Source organism: Chiloscyllium plagiosum, unplaced genomic scaffold (genome assembly GCF_037043375.1).
Source record: "Chiloscyllium plagiosum isolate Xiang-an unplaced genomic scaffold, Cpla_swu_hap1 HiC_scaffold_36, whole genome shotgun sequence".
Lineage (NCBI taxonomy): Eukaryota > Metazoa > Chordata > Chondrichthyes > Orectolobiformes > Hemiscylliidae > Chiloscyllium > Chiloscyllium plagiosum.
The window spans coordinates 31,516,846-31,541,738 of record NW_028270174.1 but is presented as its reverse complement, the minus strand read 5'-3'; the positions used below and the strand labels follow the sequence as shown (position 1 = coordinate 31,541,738).

The window sequence follows — 24,893 nt, the reverse complement described above, 5'->3', positions numbered from 1 at the left end:
TTGACCTTTGTCAACCTGTCTCGACACCTCAAAGAACTCAGTAAGATTTGTGAGACATGATCTGTACCTCACAAAACCATGTTGACTGCCTTTAATCATGCTATGCTTTTCCAAATAGTCATAAATCATATCCCTCAGAATTCTTGGTAAAACCTTGCTGACCACAGATATAAGACTGACTGGTCTGTGATTGCCAGAGATTTCCCCATTCCCCTTCTTAAAAAGAGGATCAACATTCGCTTCCCTCCAATCCTCTGATACGACTTCTGTGGAGAATGAGGAAGCAAAGATTTTCACCAGCGGCTTAGCAACCTCCTTTCTTGCTTCCTGGAGCAACCCAAGATAAATCTGGCCCTGGGGACTTATCAATCTTAATGTTTGCCAAACTTTCCTGCACATCAATTTCCTCAATCTCGATTTGTTCAAGCCTGTTTTCCCACTCCTCGAAGTTCTCATTCACAACAAGGTCCCTTTTCTTAGTGAAAACTGAAGCAAAAAACTCATTTCGGGCTTCCCTGTCTGCTCAGACTCCACGCACAAGTTCCCTATGCTATCCCTGATTGGCCCTGTCTTCTCTCTGATCATTCTCTTATTCCTCACATATGGGTAAAATGCCTTTGAGTTCTCCCTAATCCTTCTTGCCAAGCCTTTTTTGTGCCCCTCCTGGCTCTCCTCAGTCCATTTTTGAGGTCCTTCCTAGCAAGCCTGTAATCCTCTAGAGCCGTGCTAGATCCTTGCTTCCTCCACCTTACGTAAGCTGCTTTCTTCCTTTTGATGAGAAGCTCCTCTGTTCTTGTCATCCAACACTATTTAATGTTACCCCTTTTTGCCAATCTCAGAAGAACAAATTTAAGCATCACTCACAACAACTGCTCCTTAAATTGTCTCCACATGTCTGTTGTATCCTTCCTGTGGAACAATTGCTCCCAATCGGTGTTTCCCAACTCCTGTCTGATTGCATCATAATTTCCTTTTACCCAATTAAATATTTTTCCATGGTAACTGCTCCTTTCCCTCTCCATGGCTATGGTAAATGTGAGGTAATTGTGGTCACTGTCACCAATGTGTTCTCTCACCGTGCGATCTGACACCTGTCCTGACTCATTGCTGAGCATCAAATCCAAAATGGCCTCTTCCCTCGTCAGTCTGTCTACATACTGAGTAAGGAAACCCTGCTGAACACACCTGACAAAAACGGTTCCATCCAAATCATCTGCACTAAGGAGGTTCAGTCAATATTGGGAAAGTTGAAGTCACCCATTTGTCCGGATCAAACCCCATTTGTCATTTCTCTGCCTAAATCTGCAATTTATCTGTATCCCACTATATCCTTTGACAATCCTCCTCACTATCTACAACACTGCCAAATTTGGTGTTAACCACAAACTTACTAATTAGATCACCTACATTTTCCTCCTGATCGTTTATATCTATATATATTACAAACAACAAAGGTCCCAGCACTGATTCCTATGGAACACTACTAGTTACTGATCTCCGTTCTGTAAAACACTCTTCCACTGCTACTCTCAATCTTCTCTGACCAAGCCAGGATTTTTATCCATCTTGTTAGGTCACCCAGATCCTTCTGTACCAGCCTGTCATGAGGTATCTAATCAAATGCCTTACTAAAGTCCATGTAGATGATATCTACTACCCTTCCCTCATCAATCATTCTTGTCACTTTCTCAAAAAGCTCAATCAACTTGGTGAGATATGATCTTCCCTGCACAAACCCATACTGCCTATCTCTAACAAGTCCATTTGCTTCCAAATGTGAATAAATCCTGTCTTTCATTATCTTCTCCAGTAGCTTCCCCACCACTGACTTCAGATTCACTGGCTTCATTGTTTTCTATAATCAGTTTCATCTGTGTTTTCTCCATTAACTGCCTACTTAATCACAACAATATTTCACTGGAAACTACATCCATGCTAATAAAATAATTAATTTCAGATATTTTACAAAGATTACCTCTCTTCTGAAAGATTTTAGTTTGTTATCTCAATTTTAAAACTTGTGGAACTCTTAAATTCCTTAATTTTGTCCAAATCCTTATTACTCAGAGAGTCTAGATTGCAGTTTAGCTAGTCTATTCCACATACTGTAGACATACATCCACTGTCTAATACTGCATAATTAAAATGCTCTGCTGTTTGGGATAATTCATGGGATAATAATACTTTATTGATTTATAGATGTCACATCTACCAACATGCAGTGAGAAGTTTTGTTTTGCATGCCAATACAGTGTTACAGCTGCAGATAAGGTGCAGAGAGAGAGAGATCAGAATTAATATGTGAGAGGTCTGTTCAAAAGTCTGATAACAGTGAGGAAGAAGCTTGTTCTTGAATCTATTCATACATGTATTCCAACTTTTATATCTTCTGCCTGTTGGAGAATGGTGAAAGAGAGTATAACCAGGGTTGGAGGGGTCTTTGATTTTGTTCATTGCTTTTCCAATGCAGCTGGAAGTATATGGTTTGCGTGATGGATTGGGCGTGCTCATGACTCTGTAGTTTCTTACAGTCTTGGGAAGAACAAATGCCATACCACACTGTGATGCATCCACATAGGGTGCTTTCGATTATGCATCATTAAAATTTGGTAAGAATACTTTTGGACATGCCAAATTTCTTTAGCCTCTGGAGGAAGTAGAGATGCTGTTGTGCTTTCTTAACCATTGCGTTGATGTGAAAAGACCAGGAGAGATTGTTGGTGATCATCACTCCTGGAAATTGACACGCTCAACCATCTCCACTTCAGTATCATTGATGGAGACAGGTCCATGCCCTCCACTACACTTCCTGAAGTCAATGACAGATCCTTTGTTTTTCTGTTGTTGATGGAGAGCTTGTTATCGTTATACCATGCTGCAAAGAACTCAATCTTTTCCGGGTATTCTGTCTCATCATTGTTTCAGATCCGACCAACAACAGTGGAGTTGTCAGCAAACTTGTAAATGGAGTTGGGTCAAAATTTGGCTACACAGTTGTGAGTTTACAAAGCCTACAGTAGGGGGCAGACTAAGCAGCCTTGTAGGCAACGGTATTGAGGATTATGGTGGGGTATGTGTTATCCCCCGTCATTGCTGTTGTGGTCTATGGGTCAGGAAGGCAAGGATCCAGTTACAGAGCGGGGAGCCAAGACCTATGTCTTAGAATTTAGAGATGAGTTTTTTTTGGAATTATGGTGTTGTAGGCAGAGCTGTAGTCAATAAGTAGAAGGCTGACTTAGGTATCTTTGTTATTCAGCTATTTCAGGGATGTTGTAGGGCCAGGGGGATGGTGTCTGCTGTGGACCTGTTGTGTTGGGAGGTTAATTGCAAAATATCAGGCAATTCGGTGGGCTGGACTTGACATGAGCCATGACTAACCTCTCAAAGCACTTCACAGTCATGGAGGTCAGGTGCACTGGGCATTAGTCATTGAGGCACACTGCATGATTTTTCTTTGGCACTAGGATAATGGTGGTCTTCTTGAAGCAGGTAGGGTGTTCAGATCATAGTAAGGAGAGGTTAAAGATATCTGCGATTACTCCCACCAATTGGTCTACACAGGATCTGAGTGCTTGGCTGGGGACTCCATCCGGGCCAATCACTTTCCATGGGTTCATCACATGAAGACCGATCCAATGTCTACAGCAGTGACCATAGGTGCAAGTGTATCTGAGGGTAGGTGACATTGTTTCAGTGAGATTCTGTTCAAAGAAAGCATAGAATGAATTGAGCTTGTCGGATTGGGATGTACTGTTGCCCATGATTTCTACTCAACTTCTCTTTGTAGCCCATTAGTCGTGTAAGCTTTGTCACAAACAACCAATGTCCATGTCATTGGTCTGGGTCTGAAGCTTAGTTTGGTATTGCCGCTTGGTGTCTTTGATGGCCTTATAAAGTTCGTACATGGATTTCCTGTATAAGGTAGGTTTGCCCCACGTGTACAGAGCAGACCTGGACTTCAGTAGTAAGTGGATCTCCTGGTTCATCCATGCTTTCTGGTTGGGGAGTATTCAGATGGCATGCAGTCTTCTACGCACTTACTAATGAAGTCTCTAACAGTTGTATAAGTTGGTTGCTGAGTTCTTGAATATGGACCAGTCCACTGACTGTAAGCAGTCCAATTGAAGCTTTTTTGTTGGCTCATTGCAACATTGCATTACTTTCTATACTGGGTTCTCATGTTTCAATTTCTGGGAGGAGGAGCACAACATTGTGATTTTACAAAATGCGGATGGGGGCTGGAGCAGTAAGTATCTTTGATGGTTGTATTGCAATGGTGAAGGACATTTGGGCCTCTGGTTGGACAGGAAATGTGTTGGTGGTATTTTGGCAGTAAGTTCTTGAAGTTGGTCTGGTTGAAGTCACCGGCTACGATGGACTAGGCCTTGGGGCGTTCTGTCTCAAGACTGTTTGCAGTGTTGTACACTTCGTCAGGTGTACTTTTCACTTCTGCATGGAATGGGATGTAAACTATTATCAGGGTGGATAGAGGTAAACTTATTCAGCAGGTAGTAGGGATGGCACTTTACTGTAAGGTATCCTAGGTCCAGGGAGCAGTAACTCGCTAGGATCACCATATCTGAGCACCAGGGTGTTGATCAGGAGGCAGACCCCACTGCCCCTTACATTGCCCAAGGACGCTGAGGGGTCCTTTCAGTGAACTGAGAAGCCCTAAGGTTGTAAGGCACAGTCAGGTGTAGCAGGAGTGAGCCATGTCTCTGTAGGACAAAGCACAGAGCATTCTCTCAATTCCTTTTGAGTCCAGCTTTAAGTTCATCCATTTTGTTCTCAATGGCTTGGATGCTTACCAGGACTATACTGTGGGGACTCGAAATCCCGAAGTTCTAGTCTCACCTGAAGTCCAGCCACATTTCCTGGTTGGTGGCTGCTCTTAGTCAATCCTGGGTGTCTATGAAGGAAATCTGCTGCTCTGAGAGGTAAGTGTGTGTTCCCAATGGGGTCCTGTGCACAAATCACGGTCTTGAGAGTTCCAAGATAAGTAGATGTCCAATGGGGTCCTGGGCACTCGTCTCATTCATGAGCACTCCAGGGCGTTTTGCAGTCAGTCTGGTAGGGCCTCCAATGTCAGGTCACCGTGTTGTTGGGTCGTCTCCCCACGCTGGTTGGGTCCCAGTTCTGGGTTTCCACAAGAAGGCCGGGTTTGTGGGAAGCCAGAAGGCCCTTAGTATGCCTGAGCTTGCAGTTCCAGCATCAGTAGTCGAGCCTCATCAGTGGTAGAATCTTTAAACTTGAAAGTAGATTTAAGAGAACATTTTTAGTAATTCTTATAGACAAGGAATTGATGTTTCTCTTACTCTAAATCCTAAATTCTCTTTGCTTCTTCAAATTATCAATAGCAATTCTGCCCTCATTTATCTCAGTCATATTTCTCTTTTTATACTGCCCCCTGTGATCCATATCTAGACGGTTTCACCAATTTAACATTGTGCCCTCCATTGAGTCATATTGTAATGATGCTGCTCTTTTGACAGGGTTATTCTGTCCTTGTGTTTTTTTCAAGAGGGGTAGTAAATGCAGAGGTTCCGATATGTCTGGTTTGTATGGGCTTTAGGGCCAATTTGATTATAGCTAATAGATATTGCCTCAGGTAAAAGGCTTCCACTTTTTGAAAAAAAAACTTGTACCATGAAACAGAGAGTGGCTAGTTTTTCCAGCTCAGCTTTTCTCTGGTTTGTTTTTCTTTTTAGCAAGCTGTTTTGTTTGTAGCTGCTTGTCATGTTTAACCGGAAACACAGAGAAGCTGTTGGACCCAAAGAGACAGCTCTAAGCTGATCCTTTCTCTCTCTGACATCTCTCCTGTAAGAAACTGTGTTTGATTTTACGTTTTTTGCCAAGGGGTTGTTTGTGGAGATGTTTCCAAGTATTTGGAACAGCGTCATTAAGTTGCGGTAGTGTTTACCGAGGTTTTCAATTACCGAGGTTATTCTATATTCTGTTCTCTTTTGTTCGTGTATAAATAAATTGTTTTGTTTAAAAGCAAGTGGTTAGGCCAGCTGCATCACTTTTGGTTCATACACTTTGCCTGCTTAAAACAACTAGAAAAGTTAGGTCTGGGCTACCTTCTTGAACTGTTTTGAGGGGGTCTGGCCTGGCCCATAACCATATCAGCAATCATTTCCTTTGTGCTCCTCATTCTGCTGGAAAGGAATGTTATCCTAAGGATTTTTTTTAGAGTTTCTGACATTTGTTCCAGTGCTGTATGTTTATCTGCAAATTTAACTCCTGTCAAAACTAAACTCTCTCCATATTTGATACTTTGGTAGTCTGATAGTTTAAATGCCAGCACAGATTAGGGAATTTCCAAATGAAATTTCATCAGCCTTTCTAAATATGTTAAAATCTGACCATGCCTCAGAACAGTTGATAAATCGTATTTTTGATAAATTTTGTCCGTTAAAGTTAACAATCTGTCCAAACCATCATCTGTCTTCATATCATCAGGATCTTTGTCCAGCAGAAACGTCATGTCAAATTTGGGTACACTGAGTCTGTAAAATATGTGCAATCCTGTTAATAATAATTCTTCCAAGTTTTTTTCCTATTGTAGACAGGGGTAATACAACTTTGTGATTGTCACAGATGAACTTACCTCCCTTCCAATGTATCGATGAGTTATAGAAGCAACCTCATAACCTTGGGTCAAAATCAAAGGTTCAAGGTTAAGCAGAGAAGGCTGGTGAGTTTTTTAAAACCATATGAACTTTTAAAATATGTATTCATCTTGTGTGATGTGCAAGTTGCTGGTTGACCAGCGTTTATTGACTGTTCCTAGTTGCCCTTGAGAAGGTGGTAGTGAGTTGCTGCCTTGAACCGCTGTAGTCCATCTGCTGTGGGTTGATCCACAATGCCATTAGAGAGGGAAATCCAGGATTTTGACCCAGTAACAGTGAAGGAATGGCAATATATTTCCAAGTCAGGATGGTGAGTGCTTTCAAGGGGAACTTCAAGCCGCACTTGTCCTTCTAGATGGAAGTGCCCGTGGCTTTAGAAGGTGCTGTCCAAGGATCCTTGGCAAATTTAAGCAGTGCTTCTTATAGATAGTACACACTGCTGCTACTGAGCGTTGGTGTTGGAGGGAGTGGATGCTTGTGGATGTAGTGCTAATTGAGCGGGCTGCTTTGTCCTGGATGGTGTCAAGCTTCTTGAGTGTTATTGGGGCTGCAAGCAACACACTCCTGACTTGTGCCTTGTAGATGGTAGACAGGCTTTGAGGAATCAGGAAGTGAGTTACTCATCGCAGTATTCCTAGCCTCTGACCTGTTCTTGCAACCACTGCATTTATGTAGTGAGGCCAGGTGAGTTTCTGGTCAATGATAACCTTTAGGATGTTGACAGTGGGAGATTCAGTGATGGTAATACCATTGAATGCCAAGGGGCAGTGGTTAGATTGTCTCTTATTCATGATGGTCATAACCTGGCATTTATATGGCATGGATATAACTTGCCACTTGTCAGCCCAAGCCTGAATATTGTCCAGATCTTGTTGCATTTGGAATATGGACTGCTTCAGGATCTGAGGAGTTGCGAATGGTGCTGAACATTGTGCAATCATGGGCAAACATCCCCACTTCTGACCTTATGATGGAGGGACTCCGTTCATTGATAAAGCAGCTCAAGATGGTTGGGCCGAGGACACTATCCTGAATAACACCTGCAGAGATGATTTAGAGCTGAGATGACTGACCTCCAACGACCATTGTCCTTTGTGTCAGGTATGACTCCAACAACCAGAGAGTTTGCTACCAATACCCATCGATTCCAATTTTGCTTGGTCTCCTTGGTGCCACACTTGTTCGAATGCAGCCTTGATGTCAAGAGCTGTCATTCTCACCTTACCTCTGGACATCAGCTTCTTTATCCATGTTTAGACCAAAGCTGTAATGAGGTCCGGAGGTGAGTGGCTCTGGAGGAACCCAAACTGGGTGTCACTGAGCAGGTTCTGCTTGACAGCAATGTTGATGATACCTTCTATCACTTTACTAATGATTGAGAGTAGACTGATGGGCTGGTAATTGGCCGGGTTGGATTTGTCCAGCTTTTTTATGTACTGGATATACCTGGGAAATTTTCTACATTGTCGGGTAAATACCAGTATTGTAACTGTCCTAGAATAGCTTAGCTACAGGAGCAGCATTTTCTGGTAGAGAATTATTGCTGGAATGTTGTCAGGGCCTGTAGCCTTTGCGTATCCAGTGTCTCCAACCATTCCTTGATATCAATGGAGTGAATCGAATTGACTGAAGACTGGTATCTGTAATGCTGGCGACCATTGGAGGAGGCTGAGATGGATCATCCACTCTGCACTTCTGGCTGAAGATTGCTGTGAAAGATATTTGTGGAGAATCTGCCTCTGAGTAGTTTAATCATCCACCACCATTTGTCGCAGGACTGCAGAACTTAGATCTGATCCACTGGCTGTTGAATCGCTTAGCTCTACCACTTGTTGCATGTGCTGTTTAGAGACAAAAAAACTGCAGATGCTGGAATCCAAAGGAGACAGGCAGGAAGCTGGAAGAACATCGTAGACCAGGCAGCATCAGGAGGTGGAGAAGTCCTGAAGAAGGTTGCCCTCCTACACTGTCTATTAAACCAGGGTTGATTCCTTGGCTTGATGGTAATGGTTGAGTGGGAAATGTGCCAGGCTAAGAGGTTATAAATTGTGCTGGAGTATAATTCTGCTACTATTAATGGCCCACAGCACCTCATGGATGGCCAGACTTGAGTTGTTAGATCTGATCAAAGTCAGTCCCATTTAGCATGGGGATAGTACCACACAGCACGATGGACATTATTCTCAATGTGAAGGCGGGATTTCATTTTGACAAGGACTGTGTGGTGGTCATTCTTTTTGATACTGTCATGGACAGATGCATCTGCAGCTGGCAGATTGCTAAAGATGAGGTCAGCCTGGAGATAGTTAAAACTCACACAACACCAGGTTATCATCCAACAGGCTTATTTGAAAGTAACCTGAAGGAGCAGTGCTCTGAAAGCTAGTACTTCCAAATAAACCTATTGGGCGAGAACCTAGTGTTGTGTGATTTTTTAACTTTGTCCACCCCAGTCCAACATTGGCACCTCCACAACTTGGAGGTAGTGTGGACTGCAGTTGCTGGAAAGTCAGAATCAATAAAATGTGGTGTTGGATAAAACACAGTAGGTCAAGCAGCATCAGAGGAGCAGGGGAGTCAATATTTCAGGTTAGAACCTTTCATCAGCATTGGGGAGGGGGAAAGAGGCTGAGAAATAAGTAGAGGGAGGGGTCTGGGGCTGGAGGAGAGGTAGGTGAGATGACGATAGGTGGATGCAGGTAAGAGGGGACTATGAATGGTCAGTGGGAAGGTTGGAGTGGATAGGTGAGAAGGAAGATGGACAGATTAGGTCAGGTCAAGGGGGCTGGGCAAAGAGGGGATGGCTGGACCTGGGATGAGGTAGGGGGTGGGGAGATTTGGAAGCTGGTGAATTCTATGTTAAGGCCGTATGGTTGTAAGCTCACGAGGTGGAAGGGGAGGCCTTATGTGGCCTTATTTTGACCATGGAGGAGGCCCAGGATGACATATCATTGGGGGAGTGGGAGTGGGCATTGAAATGGCTGGCAACAAGAAGGTTGGGTTGATTGGAGCATACAGACCATAGATGTTTCCTGCTTGTTGGTTCCATTATCAACTGCCGCAGACCCACTCCAGCAGCTATGTCCTTTAGGATCCAATCAACTCGATCTGTAGTACTGCTGCCAAGTCAGTCTTGATGAAGGACATTGAAGTCCCCCACCCAGAGTACATTTTCTGCCCTTGCCATCCTCAGTGCTTCCTCTAAGTGTTGTTCAACATGAAGGAGTACTGATTCATCAGCTGAGGAATGGCGGTATGTGGTAATCAGCAAGAGGTTTCTTGGTTCTTGTTTAACCTGAAGTCACAAGACTTCTTGGGGGTCCGGAGTCAATGTTGAGGACTCCCAGAGCAACTCCCCCCAACAGTATACCACTGTGGCACCACCTATGCTGGGTCTATCCTGCCGGTAGGGCAGGACATATCCAAGGATGGTGATGGTGATGTCTGGGATATTGTTAGGTATGATTCTGAGAATGAGAGTTCCACTGTTTTGAATAATTTTAGTGGTATGCCAGCAGATCCAGGAGACATACCTCAGCAATTTACTTAAAGGAATGTGTTGACTTCAACTTGAGACTGATCGAGGGCCTCATTCAGAATGTGATGCTATGGAAGTGACTCAAAAGCTTCATTGCCATACTGTGATCTCTTGTACCAGGGATTGTTAAAGTGCTCCAGCAAATGAGAGAGAAATCTCATGCCTGTTTTTTCACAGCTGATTGCCATCTGCCCAGAGAACATGTATTATCTAGTTGGTTTTGGGGAGCATAATCAAGTTGGACAGCTTCATGGACACCATTTAGGTCATACATTTTCAACAACTTCCTGAGATTCTGCTGTCTTATCACATGCTCAGCTGTTTATTTCTCTGAGTTTGGCCTGCATCATGTGCTTTGGTAGATGGTTTCTAGCTTTACTTGCTGGCAATCTTTTCTTAGATATGTAAAACCAGTGTGCATTGTGTACATCATCGAGCAGCTTGGCTATAACTCAATTATTTTTGAACAATCTTGATGTTTCTGCTTCACAAGGAGCTCAGATACAGTGTTGTGTGTGACAAGCAACTGACTCCTTCACTGCAGACAATGATTACAGCAGCCAAAGCATTGAACTTTAAAGTAGACAAAAGGCCAAAAGATCTTAGTTAGATTATGCTAGGGCCTGGTCTGCACATGTCCTTCTACATACAAGTAGGGTGAGTGTGAGTATGGAATCAATGATGATTCCACACATCTTTGGAGGGAAAGGTTCTTTTGTACAACAGATTTTCAAAGGGGCTTACTGTCTTTCAAGGCTGGGAGATGTACAATGTGGAGTTCATATGGCCATTCTCCCTCATAGCATAATAGTTTGCTGTGTAAAATGCAGCCTCTTTCAAGTTTAACACAAATTGTAAGATGTTTGAGCACTTCAGGGCAACTTAGCGGTCTACATGCACTCTGAAACCTTGTGGGCAATCTGATTTTGGAAGTAGCTGGATCAGGATTGCTCAACATGCTGTCTATCATGAGAGACTTCAACGTGCAAAACTCAGATATCTTATGCTGACTGAAGCTTCATAGCTGCTTAACCTTACTTGTAATATTAATGGACTTCCTCATAGACTTTTGTTTTGTTTTCCTCCAGCTGTCAATAAGGGTTCACATTCTAATAGTTAGATGCTTGAAAGTGGCTTTGCCTGAAGATATCAAGTGTACAATCAGAATAATAATGAAATATTTATTCAACAATAGAAAAAGTCAAAAACTGCAAAAATAACGATCCACACATTCTTTTCACTAAGCAAGGGCTACATGCCATATAACCAAAAGAGTGGAGAAGGACATGGGATGTATACAATGTGGGGAAATAGATGGCGATATCTTGAAAATTGTCCATATTACAGAGGCAGTGGTGCTGGATGTCTTGAAATGCATAAAAGTGGATAAATCCCCAGGGCCTGATCAGGTGTAGCCTAGAATTCTGTGGGAAGCTAGGGAAGTGATTGCTGGACCTCTTGCTGAGATATTTGTGTCATCGATAGTTATAGTTGAGGTGTCGGAAGACTAGAGGTTGGCTAACGTGATGCCACTATTTAAGAAAAGTGGTAAAGAAAAGCCAGGGAACTACAGACCGGTGAGCCTGACATCGGTGGTAGGCAGGTTGTTGGAGAAAATCCTGAGGGACAGAATTTACACATATTTGGAAAGGCACAGACTGATAAGGGATAGTCAGAATGACTTTGTGCATGGAAGGTCATGTCTCATGAATGTGATTGAGTTTTTTGAAGACGTAACAAAGAGGATTGATGTGGGCAGAGCAGTAGACATGATCTATATAGACTTCACTAAGGCATTCATGTGAGACTGGTTAGCAAGGTTACATCTCATGGAATACAGGGAGAATTGACCATTTGGATACAGAACTGGCTCAAAGGTAGGTTGTGGTAGAGGGTTGCTTTTCAGACTGGAGGCCTGTGACCAGCGGTTTACTACAAGGATCGATGCTGGGCCCACTGCTTTTCCTCATTTATGCAAATTATTTGGATGTGAATGTGGGGGGGTATGATTAGTAAGTTTGCAGATGACACCAAAATTGGAGATGTAGTGGACAGTGAAGAATGTTACCTCAGATTACAATAGGCTCTTGATCAGATGGGCCAATGGGTTGAGGAGTGGCAGATGCAGTTTAATTAAGATAAATGTCAGGTTCTGCATTTTGGGAAAGCAAATCACAGTAGGAATTATACACTTTGTGGTAAGGTCCTATGGAGTGTTGCTGAACAAAGAGACCTTGGAGTGCAGGTTCATAGTTCCTTGAAAGTAGAATCGCAGGTAGATAGGATAGTGAAGAAGGTATTTGGTATGCTTTCCTTTATTGGTCAAAGCATTGAGTATATGAGTTGGGAGGTCATGTTGCGGCTGTACAGGACATCGGTTAGGCTGTTTTTGGAATATTGTGAAAGATTCAGAAGAATATTCAGAAGAATGTTGTGAAATTTGAAAGGGTTCAGAAATGATTTACCAGGATGTTTCCAAGGTTGGAGGATTTGAGCTATAGGTAGAGGCTGAACAGGCTGGGGCTATTTTCCCTGGAGCATCGGAGGCTGAGGGGTGAGCTTATAGAAGTTTATAAAATCATGAGGGGCACGGATAGAGTAAATAGACAAAGTTTTTATTCCCCTGGGGTGGGGTAGTCCAGAACTAGAGAGCATAGGTTCAGGGTGAGAGGGGAAAGATATAAAAGGGACCTAAGGGGCAGCCTTTTCATGCAGATAATTGAATTGAATTTATTGTCACGTGTACCAAGGCACAGTGAAATGCTTTTTCCTGCCAGCAACACAGGCAGATCACAGTAAAGTAGCATAAATAAGTAAGTAAATAATAGATAAACAGTAGCAAAAACAAAAACACAAGTACAGATGAATGTTAAGAGTTTGTGAGTCTATTCAGTATTCTAACAACAGTAGGGTAGAAACTGTTTCAAAACAGGCTGGTGTGTGTGTGTTCAGGCTTCTGTATCTGCTCCCAGATGGTAGAAAAATATTGCCAGGATGGGATGGATCATTGAGAATGCTGGCTGCCTTTCCTTGACAGCGGACTTGGTAGACAGGGATTCTATAGATGGGAGATTGGCCTTTGGTGAACTTGGCCTGGACAATCACAATCTCTGTAACCATCTCAAATCTTAAATGGTACAGTTGCCATACCAGGTAGTGATATATCCAGACAGAATGCTCTCGATGGCGCACCTATAAAAGTTGGCAAAGGTATTCACCGTCATGCCAAATTTCCTCAGCTACCTGAGGAAGAAGAGACATTGTTGGGCCTTTGTAGCCAGTGCATCCACATGAAGAGTCCAAGAAAGCTTATTGTGAATGACTACTCCCAGGAGCTTGACGCTCTCCACTTATTCCACCGCTGTGCTGTCAATATGTAGAGGGGCAGGAGTAACAACCCGCCAAAAGTCAATAATGAATACCTTGGTTTTGCCAGCATTGAGAGCTAGGTTGTTCTCAGTGCATCATTTTTCCAGGTCTTCCACCTTCCGTCTGTAGTCTGTTTCGTCGCCATCTGAGATTTAACCGACTATGGTGGTGTTATCAGTAGACTTATAAATGGCATTAGTCTGGTATTTGGTGACGCAGTCATGGTTATACAGTGAGTACAGTAGGGGGCTCCACTGTTGAGTGTTAGTGAGAATGAAATATTGTCCCCAATCTTCATTGATTGTGGCCTGTGTGTCAGGACACTGAGGATCCAGTTGCAGAGGGTGGTGCGTGTATGAAATGAGCTGCCAGAGGAAGTGATGGAGGCTGGTACAATTACAGCATTTAAAAGGCATCTCGATGGATATATGAACAGGAAGGATTTAGAGGGATATAGGCCAAGTGCTGGCAAATGGAACTAGATTATGCTAGGATATCTGGTCAGTATGGACAAGTTGAGCCAAAGGGTCTGTTTCCGTGCTATATATCTCTATGACTCTATTAAAGCAAGTCCCAACCCGGCTTATTCAGTGTGGATTTGGGTTTCAATAAGGTTCTTCCTGGCTTCTCATACTCATTGCTCCATAATGCTGTCTTGGGTGTTCCTCCGGTCAATGTCCTGATCTTCATCTTCATCATCAGGAGATTGACATTGATCCCCCATTTCTTCCTCAACAAGGATGTCAACTGCAGTTGTGGAGCACAGGGTGCCACAATAATGCAGCACAGCCTTTCTGGGCTGAAAAGCAAGGTCCTAATCCAGGAAATTAAACCTTATCTTAAGGAAGCTTATGGTCTGGAGTGGGCAGCATTTTATTTACATTTTATGTGATTCTGAAGGTTTCATAAAGGTGTCAGCAGCCATATTTGGAAGGGGAAGTCCTGATCTCTGAGCAGACCTTGGAAGGAGGCAGCACATAAGAATTGTGGCAGCTCTCAGAATAAAATCTCAAGACAGTGGTAATCTTAATAACCACCAGACTAGGATTAGCTATTACTTAAGAACATAGTCCAACAGGTAATGCATTTTACTAATAATGTCTTAATCCATAGAGCCATATTTTTCTGAGAATTGCAGAAAATTACAGTGAGAAGTGTAGATATAGCAATTGCAATATTTTACTCTGCTTCCTTGGAGGAGCTTCTCACTCTGGAGTCCATGTGGCACATGCTGGACATCATTGTTCTTGCTGAGCTTGATGATGACATTGTAACTGACCTGCTCTTCAACAAGTCTTCATATTTGAAGCAGTGCATCAATAACTGCAGCCAGAGTCAGATTTTCTTTCCCTTTATTCATTCATAGGATGTGGACATCACAGGCAAAGCCAGTATTTGTTACCTATCCCTAACTATCCAGAGGACAGTGAAGAGTCACATTGTTGTGGATCTGGAGTCACATGTATGTCAGATTAGGTAAGGACAGAGGTTTCCCATCCCAAAAGGACACTAGACAACCAGATGAGTTTTTCCCAACACTTGACAATGATGTTATAGTTACCATTACGCACCCAATTCCATATTTTTATTGAATTCATTTCCACCATCTGCCATGGAGGGATTTGAACACAAACCCCCAGACATTTACTAGCTCTCTAGATTAACAGTCTAAAGATGGCCTAGTAGTAAGGGGTAAGAACCTGTGAAAGGCATCCCACCCAACAAAAACACATCCTTGCATACTTACTTCGTGTTTCAATGTGGCAACTCTTAAAAACTTTATCTTCCATTGACAGCTAAACACTGTTTCAGATATGCTAAGCCCAGGTGACAAATCTAAGTTAATAATTACATTTACAGAGTAACATTATAAGGAGGCAACTAGTGCAAACACTATCAGAAGTCACACAACACCAGTTTATACTCCAACAGGTTTATTTGAATTCACAAGATTTTGAAGCACTGCTCCTTCAGCAGATGAAGTGAAGAAAAACACAGGCACAGAATATATAGAGGTAAAAACAATGACTGCAGATGCTGGAAACGAGATCAAAAGATCATAGAAATGGTGAGTGGTTTGTCAACAGGCTGAATAACAAGTCTCTGCAGGTGATCAAAAGTGTCAGACAGTGTGATAAAATGTCACCAGCTGAATAGCAAGTGAAGGGATGGCCTATTATCCAGTTAATTGAGGCAGACAGATAATTACAAAAAATAAAAATAAAATGGTGCTGCAACCAAACTAAATGGCAGAAATAAGTCTATCCAAAGTAACAAGTAATCTAAAACTGTACAAACTAATTAAGGTAGAGAGATCATAACAAGTTACCAATTTGATAGTGTCAATACAAGACAGTAAGGAAGATTTTACAATACAGAACAGTATGGTGGGGTTACATGTAGCGCGACATGAACCCAAGATCACGGTTGAGGCCATCTACATCGGTGCAGAACTTGGCTAGCAGTTTCTGCTCAGCAATTCTATGTTGTTGTGTATCTCGAAAGCCACCTTAGAAGTTTGGAGGATGAATGCCCTTGACCACTGAAGTGTTCCTTGACTGAAGGGAATGTTTCTGTCTGGTGATTGTTGCGCGGTGTCCATTCATCTGTTGTCATAGCATCTGGGCATCCTTGCCTTGAAGGATTGAACAACAATCGCTATCATCTAAAATACTGGACAAGACCTTGGGCTTTCCTAATATCTAAAGTGCAGCTCAGGCTGCAACAAACACACACATAGCAAGAATGACTTCGGTGTGGGACTATTGTTCATGCTTGAATTCTGATTCACACCTCAACTCTAAAAGAACGATCAACCAAACCTAACACTCTCAACGAAAACTAACTTTTACATTTCAGGCTACCCAGCAGCAGACATTTATGGAATCTATACAGATACCAGACACTCAACTTCAATCAAAATGCTTTCACTAATACTCTTAACAACGGACAACATAAATTTGAGAGGAGATAATGGGACACACAGACTGTGTACTGCCAGCCCTGGTGTGACTGGAGGGAGAGAGCCTTTTCAATAACAAGCTTCTGCAGAAACAGTTTCCCCACAGGCTCCAGCCCCAACAAGCAACTGGGAACCAAGAACCACAAAGACCAAACAGAGAAGATGAATCAGGAAAACACACCAACAGCATCATCACAACAATGGACACCCGAGTGGGGGGTATGCCAACCAAGCGCTGTCCGAACAAGAGTTTTTAGACACAGGCCTATTCTGAAACATTAGAAACGACAGCAAGAATCTCAGGCATTTTAAACCTGTATTTTCTCAGTGGTGAGCTGGAATTCCTGAGACCCCAAAGTTTCCAACCTAGACAGCAGGGAGGGGAAAGGCAAGTGGTGACAGTGCAGGGAATTCCAAGGGTAAAAAGCCTGATTAAAGTTTCTGTGATTAAATCTACACAAGCTTCTTATAATGTTTAACCTTTGTTTAGTTTTAATCATGCATTTAGTTAGTGTCCTCGGTATAGTTTGTGTCAATTTCACAGTTTATTACATTTGCTTTTATATCTTGTATTATACTTCACTTTTGTGGATGTAAGTTGGCTCGCTGAGCTGGAAGGTTCATTTTCAGACGTTTCATCACCATACTAGATATCATCATCAGTGAGCCTCCGGTGAAGCAATCGTTGTATAGCCCGCTTTTTATTTATGTATTTAGGTTTCCTTGGGTCGGTGATGTCATTTCCTGTCCTTTTTCCTCAGGGGGTGGTAAATGGGATACAAGTCAATGTGTTTGTTGATAGAGTTCCTGCTGGAATGTCATGCTTCTAGGAATTCTCACGCGCGCCTCTGTTTGGCTTGTCCGAGGATGAATGTGTTGTCACAGACAAAGTGATGTCCTTTGTCATCTGTATGTAAGGATACTAGTGAGAGTGGGTCATGTCTTTTGTGATGTTTTGTAAAACAAGCCCAAACAAGCAGACAAAATGTGTCCAGAAACCCTAGCCACTCTCCCCTACATCAAAGACATCTCAGAAATGACAGCCATACTTCTCATACCTTTTGGTATCATGGTAGCCCATAAACCCACCAACATACTAAAACATCAGCTAATGAACTTGAAAGATCCTACACAGACAACAAGCAAAATTAATGTCATTTACAAAATACCTTGCAAGAACCTTAACAAACATTACACTGGACAAATAAGCAGAAAACTAGCCATAGAGTCATAGAGATGTACAGCATGGAAACAGATCCTTCAGTCCAACCCGTCCATGCCGACCAGACATCTCAACCCAATCTAGTCAAACCTGCCAGCACCCACCCCATATCCCTCCAAACCCTTCCTATTCATATACCCATCCAAATGCCTCTTAAATGTTGCAACTGTACCAGCCTCCACCACATCCTCTGGCAGCTCATTCCATACACGTAGAACCCTCTGTGTGAAAATGTTACCCCTTAGGTCTCTTTTATATCTTTCCCCTCTCACCCTAAACCTATGTCCTCTAGTTCTGGTCTCCCTGGCACCAGGGAAAAGACTTTGTCTATTTATCCTATCCATTTTGTAAACCTCTATAAGGTCACCCCTCAGTCTCCGAAGCTCCAGGGAAAACAGCCCCAGTCTGTTCAGCCTCTCCCTGTAGCTCAGATCCTCCAACCTTGGCAACATCCTCGTAAATCTTTTCTGAACCCTTTCAAGTTTCACAACATCTTTCCGATAGGAAGGAGACCAGCATTGCATGCAATATTCCAACAGTGGCCTAACCAATGTCCTGAACAGCTGCAACATGACCTCCCAACCCTTGTACTCAATACTCTGACCAATAAAGGAAAGCATACCAAACACCTTCTTCACTATCCTATCCACCTGCGACTCCAATTTCAAGGAGCTATGAACCTGCACTCCAAGGTCTCTTTGTTCAGCAACACTCCCTTGGACCTTACCATTAAGTGTATAATCCTGCTAAGATTTGCTTTCCCAAAATGCAGCACCTCACATTTATCTGAATTAAACTCGATCTGCCACTTCTCAGCCCATTGGCCCATCTGGTCCAAATCTGAGGTAACCCTCTTCGCTGTCCACTATACCTCCAATTTTGGTGTCATCTGCAAACTTACTAACTGTACCTCTTATGCTCATATCCAAATTATTTATGTAATGACAAAAAGTAGAGGGCCCAGCACCGATCCTTGTGGCACTCCACTGGTCACAGGCCTCCAGTCTGAAAAACAAACCCTCCACCACCACCCTCTGTCTTCTACCTTTGAGCCAGTTCTGTATCCAAATGGCTAGTTCTCCCTGTATTCCATGAGATCTAACCTTGCAAATCAGTTTCCCATGGGGAACCTATTGAACACCTTACTGAAGTCCATATAGATCACATCTACTGCTCTGCCCTCATCAATCGTCTTTGTTACTTCTTCAAAAAACTCAATCAAGTTTGTGAGACATGATTTTCCACGCACAAAGCCATGTTGACTATCTCTAATCAGTCCTTGCCTTTCCAAATACATGTACATGCTGTCCCTCAGGATTCCCTCCAACAACTTGCCCACCACCGAGGTCAGGCTCACCAGTCTATAGTTCCCTGGCTTGTCTTTACTGCCCTTCTTAAACAGTGGCACCACGTTTGCCAACCTCCAGTCTTCCGGCACTTCACCTGTGACTATCAATGATACAAATATCTCACCAAGGGACCCAGCAATCACTTCTCAAGCTTTTCACAGAATTCTCGGGTACAACTGATCAGGTCCTGGGGATTTATCCACTTTTAACCGTTTCAAGACATCCTGCACTTCCTCCTCTGTAATCTGGACATTTTACAAGATGTCACCATCTATTTCCCTATAGTCTATATCTTCCATATCCTTTTCCACAGTAAATACTGATGCAAAATATTCATTTAGTATCTCCCCCATTTTCTGTGGCTCCACACAAAGGCCGCCTTGCTGATCTTTGAGGGGCCCTATTCTCTCCCTAGTTACCCTTTTGTCCTTAATATTTTTGTAAAAACCCTTTGGATTCTCCTTAATTCTATTTGCCAAAGCTATCTCATGTCCCCGTTTTGCCGTCCTGATTTCCATCTTAAGTATACTCCTACTTTCTTTGTACTCTTCCAAGGATTCACTCGATCTATCCTGACACATGCTTCCTTCTTTTTCTTAACCAAACCCTCAATTTCTTTAGTCATCCAGCATTCCCTATACCTACCAGCCTTCCCTTTCACCCTGACAGGAATATACTTTCTCTGGATTCTTGTTATCTCATTTCTGAAGGCTTACCATTTTCCAGCCGTCCCTTTACCTGCGAACATCTGTCTCCATCAGCTTTTGAAAGTTCTTGCCTAATATCGTCAAAATTGACCTTTCTCCAATTTAGGACTTCAACTTTTAGATCTGGTCTGTCCTTTTCCATCGCTATTTTAAAACGAATAGAATTATGGTCACTGGCCACAAAGTGCTCCCCCACTGACACCTCAGTCACCTGCCCTGCCTTATTTCCCAAGAGTAGGTCAGGTTTTGCACCTTCTCTTGTAGGTACATCCACATACTGAATCAGAAAATTGTCTTGTACACACTTAAGAAATTCCTCTCCATTTAAACCTTTAACACTATGGCAGTCCTAGTCGATGTTTGGAAAGGTAAAATCCCCTACCATAACCACCCTATTATTCTTACAGATAGCTGAGATCTCCTTACAAGTTTGTTTCTCAATTTCCCTCTGACTATTGGGGGGTCAATAATACAAGCTGGAAATGTGTTGCTGGAAAAGCGCAGCAGGTCAGGCAGCATCTAGGGAACAGGAGAATCGACGTTTCGGGCATTAGCCCTTCCTGAAGAAGGGCTAATGCCCGAAACGTCGATTCTCCTGTTCCCTAGATGCTGCCTGACCTGCTGCGCTTTTCCAGCAACACATTTCCAGCTCTGATCTCCAGCATCTGCAGACCTCACTTTCTCCTTTCCGGTCAATAATACAATCCCAATAAGGTGATCCCTTTCGTATTTCTCAGTTCCACCCAAATAACTTCCCTGGATGTATTTCCAGGAATATCCTTCCTCAGCACAGCTGTAATGCTATGCCTTATCAAAAATGCCACTCCCCCTCCTCTCTTGCCTCCCTTTCTATTCTTCCTGTAGCATTTGTATCCTGGAACATTAAGCTTCCAGTCCTGCACATCTCTGAGCCATGTTTCCGTCATTGCTATGATATCCCAGTCCCATGTTCCTAACCATGCCCTGAGTTCATCTGCCTTCCCTGTTAGGTCCCTTGCATTGAAATAAATGCAGTTTAATTTATTAGTCCTACCTTGTACCTGCCTGTTTGACTCACTTCTGTTCTCAGCTGTACCCGTCTCAGATTGATCTCTTTCCTCACTTTCTCCCTGGGTCCCACCCCCCCATCTTACTAGTTTAAATCCTCCCAAGCAGTTCTAGCAAATTTCCCTGCCAGTATATTAGTCCCCTTCCAATTTAGGTGCAATCCGTCCTTCTTGTACAGTCACTTCTAACCCAAAAGAGATTCCAATGTGAATCCTTCTCCCATACACAAGCTCCTCAGCCATGCATTAATCTGCTCAATCCTCTTATTCCTGCCCTCACTAGCTCGTAGCACTGGGAGTAATCCAGATATTACTACTCTTGAGGACCTCCTTTTTAAAATTTCTGCCTAACTCTCTGTATTCTCCCTTCAGATTCTCAACCTTTTCCCTTCCTATGCCGTTGGTTCCAATGTGGACAATGACCTCCTGCTGGCCCCTCTCCCCCATGAGAACATTCTGCACCCTCTCTGAAACATCCTTGATCCTGTCACCAGGGAAACAACACACCATTCTGCTTTTTCTCTGCTGGCCACAGAAACGTCTGTCTGTACCTCTGACTACAGAATCCCCTAACACAATTGATCTCTTGAAAGCCGACGTACCCCTCGTTACATTTGAGCCAGTCTCAATACTAGAAACTCCAGAAGCCACTAGGAGAAATGAACATCAACTAGCCACAAAACGACATGACCCTCTCTCACTAGTATCCTTACGTACAGATGAGGAAGGACACCACTTCGACTGGGACAACACATCCATCCTAGGATAAGCCAAACAGAGACACATACAAGAATTCCTATAAGCATGGCATTCCAACTAGAACTCTATCAATAAACACATTGACCTATATCCCATTTACCACAACCCGAGAAAAAGAACAGGAAATGGCATCATCACAGGAAACTTAAACATATAAATAAAAAGTGGGCCATACCACCAGTGCTTCACTGGAGACTCACTGATGATGTTACCTGGGAAGGTGACAAAATGTCTGAAAATGAACCTTCCAGCTCAGTGAGCAAGCATACATCCAAAACTTGAATCTGTGCTACAAATCTTCTCAAAACTCGCTAACATACCTTTTGTATTGTGAATAAATGCAAAGATTCTTTTGCCCTGAAACACCTGTCTGCTGTTTTCTTCATTTCACATTTCAAAATAATTCCAGTGTCTAGAACCAAGGATCGGGGGTGATTCGAACCACCTAAACATGAGAAAATTACTGATCGCAAACCAGAATTCCTACAATCTGCAGTGTATGAGGTAGATAACATTTACCGAGTCACATGAATATCAGCTATGTATGTGTGAGTAGTATTCCCATATGTGATGGCACTGTCCATATTGATGATCTGGCATGTCTTGCAGAGGTTGCCTTGGCAGGGTTGTGTGGTATTGTAGTCCATGTTGTCCTGAAGGCTGGGCAGTTTGCTGCGAATGATGGTTTGTTTAAGGGTTGACGGTTGTTTTAAAGAGATAAGTGGAAGTGTAGGGATCATCTTGGAGAGATGTTCATTGTTATCAATGACATGTTGAGGGCTGTGAAGAATATGGTGTAGTTTCTCTGGTGTAGGGGATCTACTGGATGATGAAGGGTATGTTTTCAGTCGTGTCCTGTGTCTGTCTTCTGAGGATGGTGTTGCAGCTTTTCGCTGTGGCACATCAGAACTGGTGATTGATGAGTTGAGCATCATATCCTGTTCTTATGATCTCTCTACCTTCATTAGATTAGATTACTTACAGCATGGAAACAGGCCCTTCGGCCCAACAAGTCCACACCGACCTGTCGAAGCGCAACCCACCCAGACCCATTCCCCTACATTTACATTAGTTTGTACAGTTTTGGATTACTTGTTTATTTGGTTAGATACTTGGCATGCGACTCTCATACTTCTGTAATTCCAGCCATTTGGTTTGTCTCCAACACCACTTTAATTTTGTAATTATCTTCCTGCCTCAATTAATTGGATTATAGGTCATCCCTTCATTTGCTATTCAGTTAGTGACACTTTACTCTCAACATCTGACACTTTTGTTCACTTGCAGAAACTTATTACAGCGTGTCAATACTCCACTCACACCATTTGTATGATTTTTTGATCTCTCTGCCTGTAAATTCTGCGCTTGTGTGCTTTTCTCCACTTTACCTGATGAAGGAGCAGTGCTGTGAAAGCTTGTGGTTTCAAATTAACCTGCTGTACTAGAACCTGGTGTCATGTGATATCTGACTCATCCACCCCAGTCTAACACTGTAATGATCATGATTGCTTGAGACCATCATTTGCAATGTACATTCTTGGACAATGACCTGCCAAGAAGCATAATTTGATACCAGGTGGCTGGCAGTACCAAATACATGGCCTCAGATACAAACAATTTTACTCCACCCCAAAGAGATATAGTAATTTATTCTGCCCATTCGGCATGCAGTGGCAACCATTTTGTAATGTTATTGTGCAATTGACTTGGCATTGAAGATAGAGTTGAAGCCTTGCTATGTTATTGTGTGTGACTTGCAGTTCCATCTGAGAGACAGGATGATTTACATACCTTTAGTTTCACCTGCTATTGCTTTCAATCTGTGACTGTGTCCATGGGTTTTAAGTGTTTGTGTTGCACTTTGGGATTGTCTTCATTGTTTAATAGTTTTACCCCAAGGTGAGTTTTAAATGAATAAACTTGACCTCTTACTTTGGAAAAAACTCAAGAAACCCTGTCAGGCTAATTCTTTACAACTACCACATTGACAGTTAAGTATTTATACTGGGTTGACAGGTCTATTCTTTTAAAGCAACCACTAAAAGATAATTTTACCAGAGCACAGTGCTGCTCCCACATTACAGAGAGACACAACTGGTGGTGGTTCAACTAGAGGGTCACCATGCTACAAGTGAAGGGTAAGGTTGAAAAGCAGAATCTTTCATGGGTAACTCAGCCACTGTGGGAATTGAACCCATGCGGTTGGCATCACAAAACAGCCATCCACTCAAATGAGCTAAATGACCCCTTTCAAGCTTTAAACCCACTGAATAACATCAAATGAGGAAGAAAGACAAGAAATCCACTCCACTCAATCAGTGATTGTAGCTGATACTTTCATTCTTCTTCATGTTGTATCTATGCATGTTTTGTGAGAAGGGAAATGTTTTTTTTAAGTATCTAGCAACAGAGGTTCCCAGAAAAGACAGGGTATGACATTTTCTACAGTATAGCTAGGAAGTGACTAGTATTTCCATGAAACAGTGAGTCAGAGCATTACTTCTCATGAGCAGGAGCTTCTTATATGTCCCAACCTAAATTATGGAAACATTCCATTTGTATTATTCTAATCTTAATTCTCCACTTCCAATATTTTCTTCAGGATTTAGTTTTTGTACCAGGTTTTATCTTTTTCAGTGTATGGTCACACACTTGCACTATTTATTACAGGAGAAGGCGTTTATGGTAATTTTCAGGAAGTTGTATATCTGTACAGATTAAATGGGAGCATTGTCGATGTTACTTAGTGTTCCTACCTCCGCCTCATGCTCCTGCAGCTAAATCTGTCTGAAATTTACTTTTTATTAGCCCACAATGAGTCTTCTGCAATTGAATGGATGTGCTGTCCAGTACAATATCCAGTACAGTTGACCAGCCTCCTGATTTTGACCCTGTATTGATACAGTGAAAGGCCATCGACAACAGAAAACACTGCTGATTGACTCCATGGGAAGAAGTGGAAGAGAGCATAAACATTGTGTCCCTCACTCAGAGGATCTGTGTGCAGATGAGAAAACAAGTTTGTTAGATTTAAAATCTCGTCCAAGGTCCAGTGACACCAAATTTGCCAAGACAGTGTAAAGTAGTAAAAGAAGACATACATTTATATAATGACTTTCATGGCCTCAGGGCATCCCAAAACACTTTTACAACCAATTAACTGTGGTTTATGATGGGCAACCTGAATATCCTTCTTGCTAAGTAACAAATTGCTGCTCCCTTATTACTTTATGAGTATTTAGGGTGTATGAGTATGCCCATTTTACAAGAGGACACACTTTCGAATAGTAACATGTAATTGGAATTAGC

At 42.6% G+C, this 24,893-nt stretch overlaps 1 protein-coding gene across 4 annotated transcripts in view; it reads right to left on the bottom strand.

The window, feature by feature from the left end:
- Positions 1-2,172: 2,172 nt before the first annotated feature.
- The window catches only part of LOC122539382 (interleukin-15-like), a 97,050-nt gene continuing 74,329 nt past the window's right edge, over positions 2,173-24,893 (bottom strand). Inside the window, exons 9-10 of one of the 4 annotated variants that reach the window (XR_006309060.2) lie at positions 24,341-24,581; positions 2,173-5,248 (exon numbers count right to left, since the gene is read on the bottom strand). The gene's annotated coding sequence lies outside the window, so the exon portion shown is untranslated. Of the gene's footprint in view, positions 5,249-11,343; positions 16,175-22,882; positions 24,582-24,893 lie in introns of those variants that run through there. The other 3 variants (XM_043674163.2, XM_043674165.2, XM_043674162.2) reach the window with 3 other exon arrangements.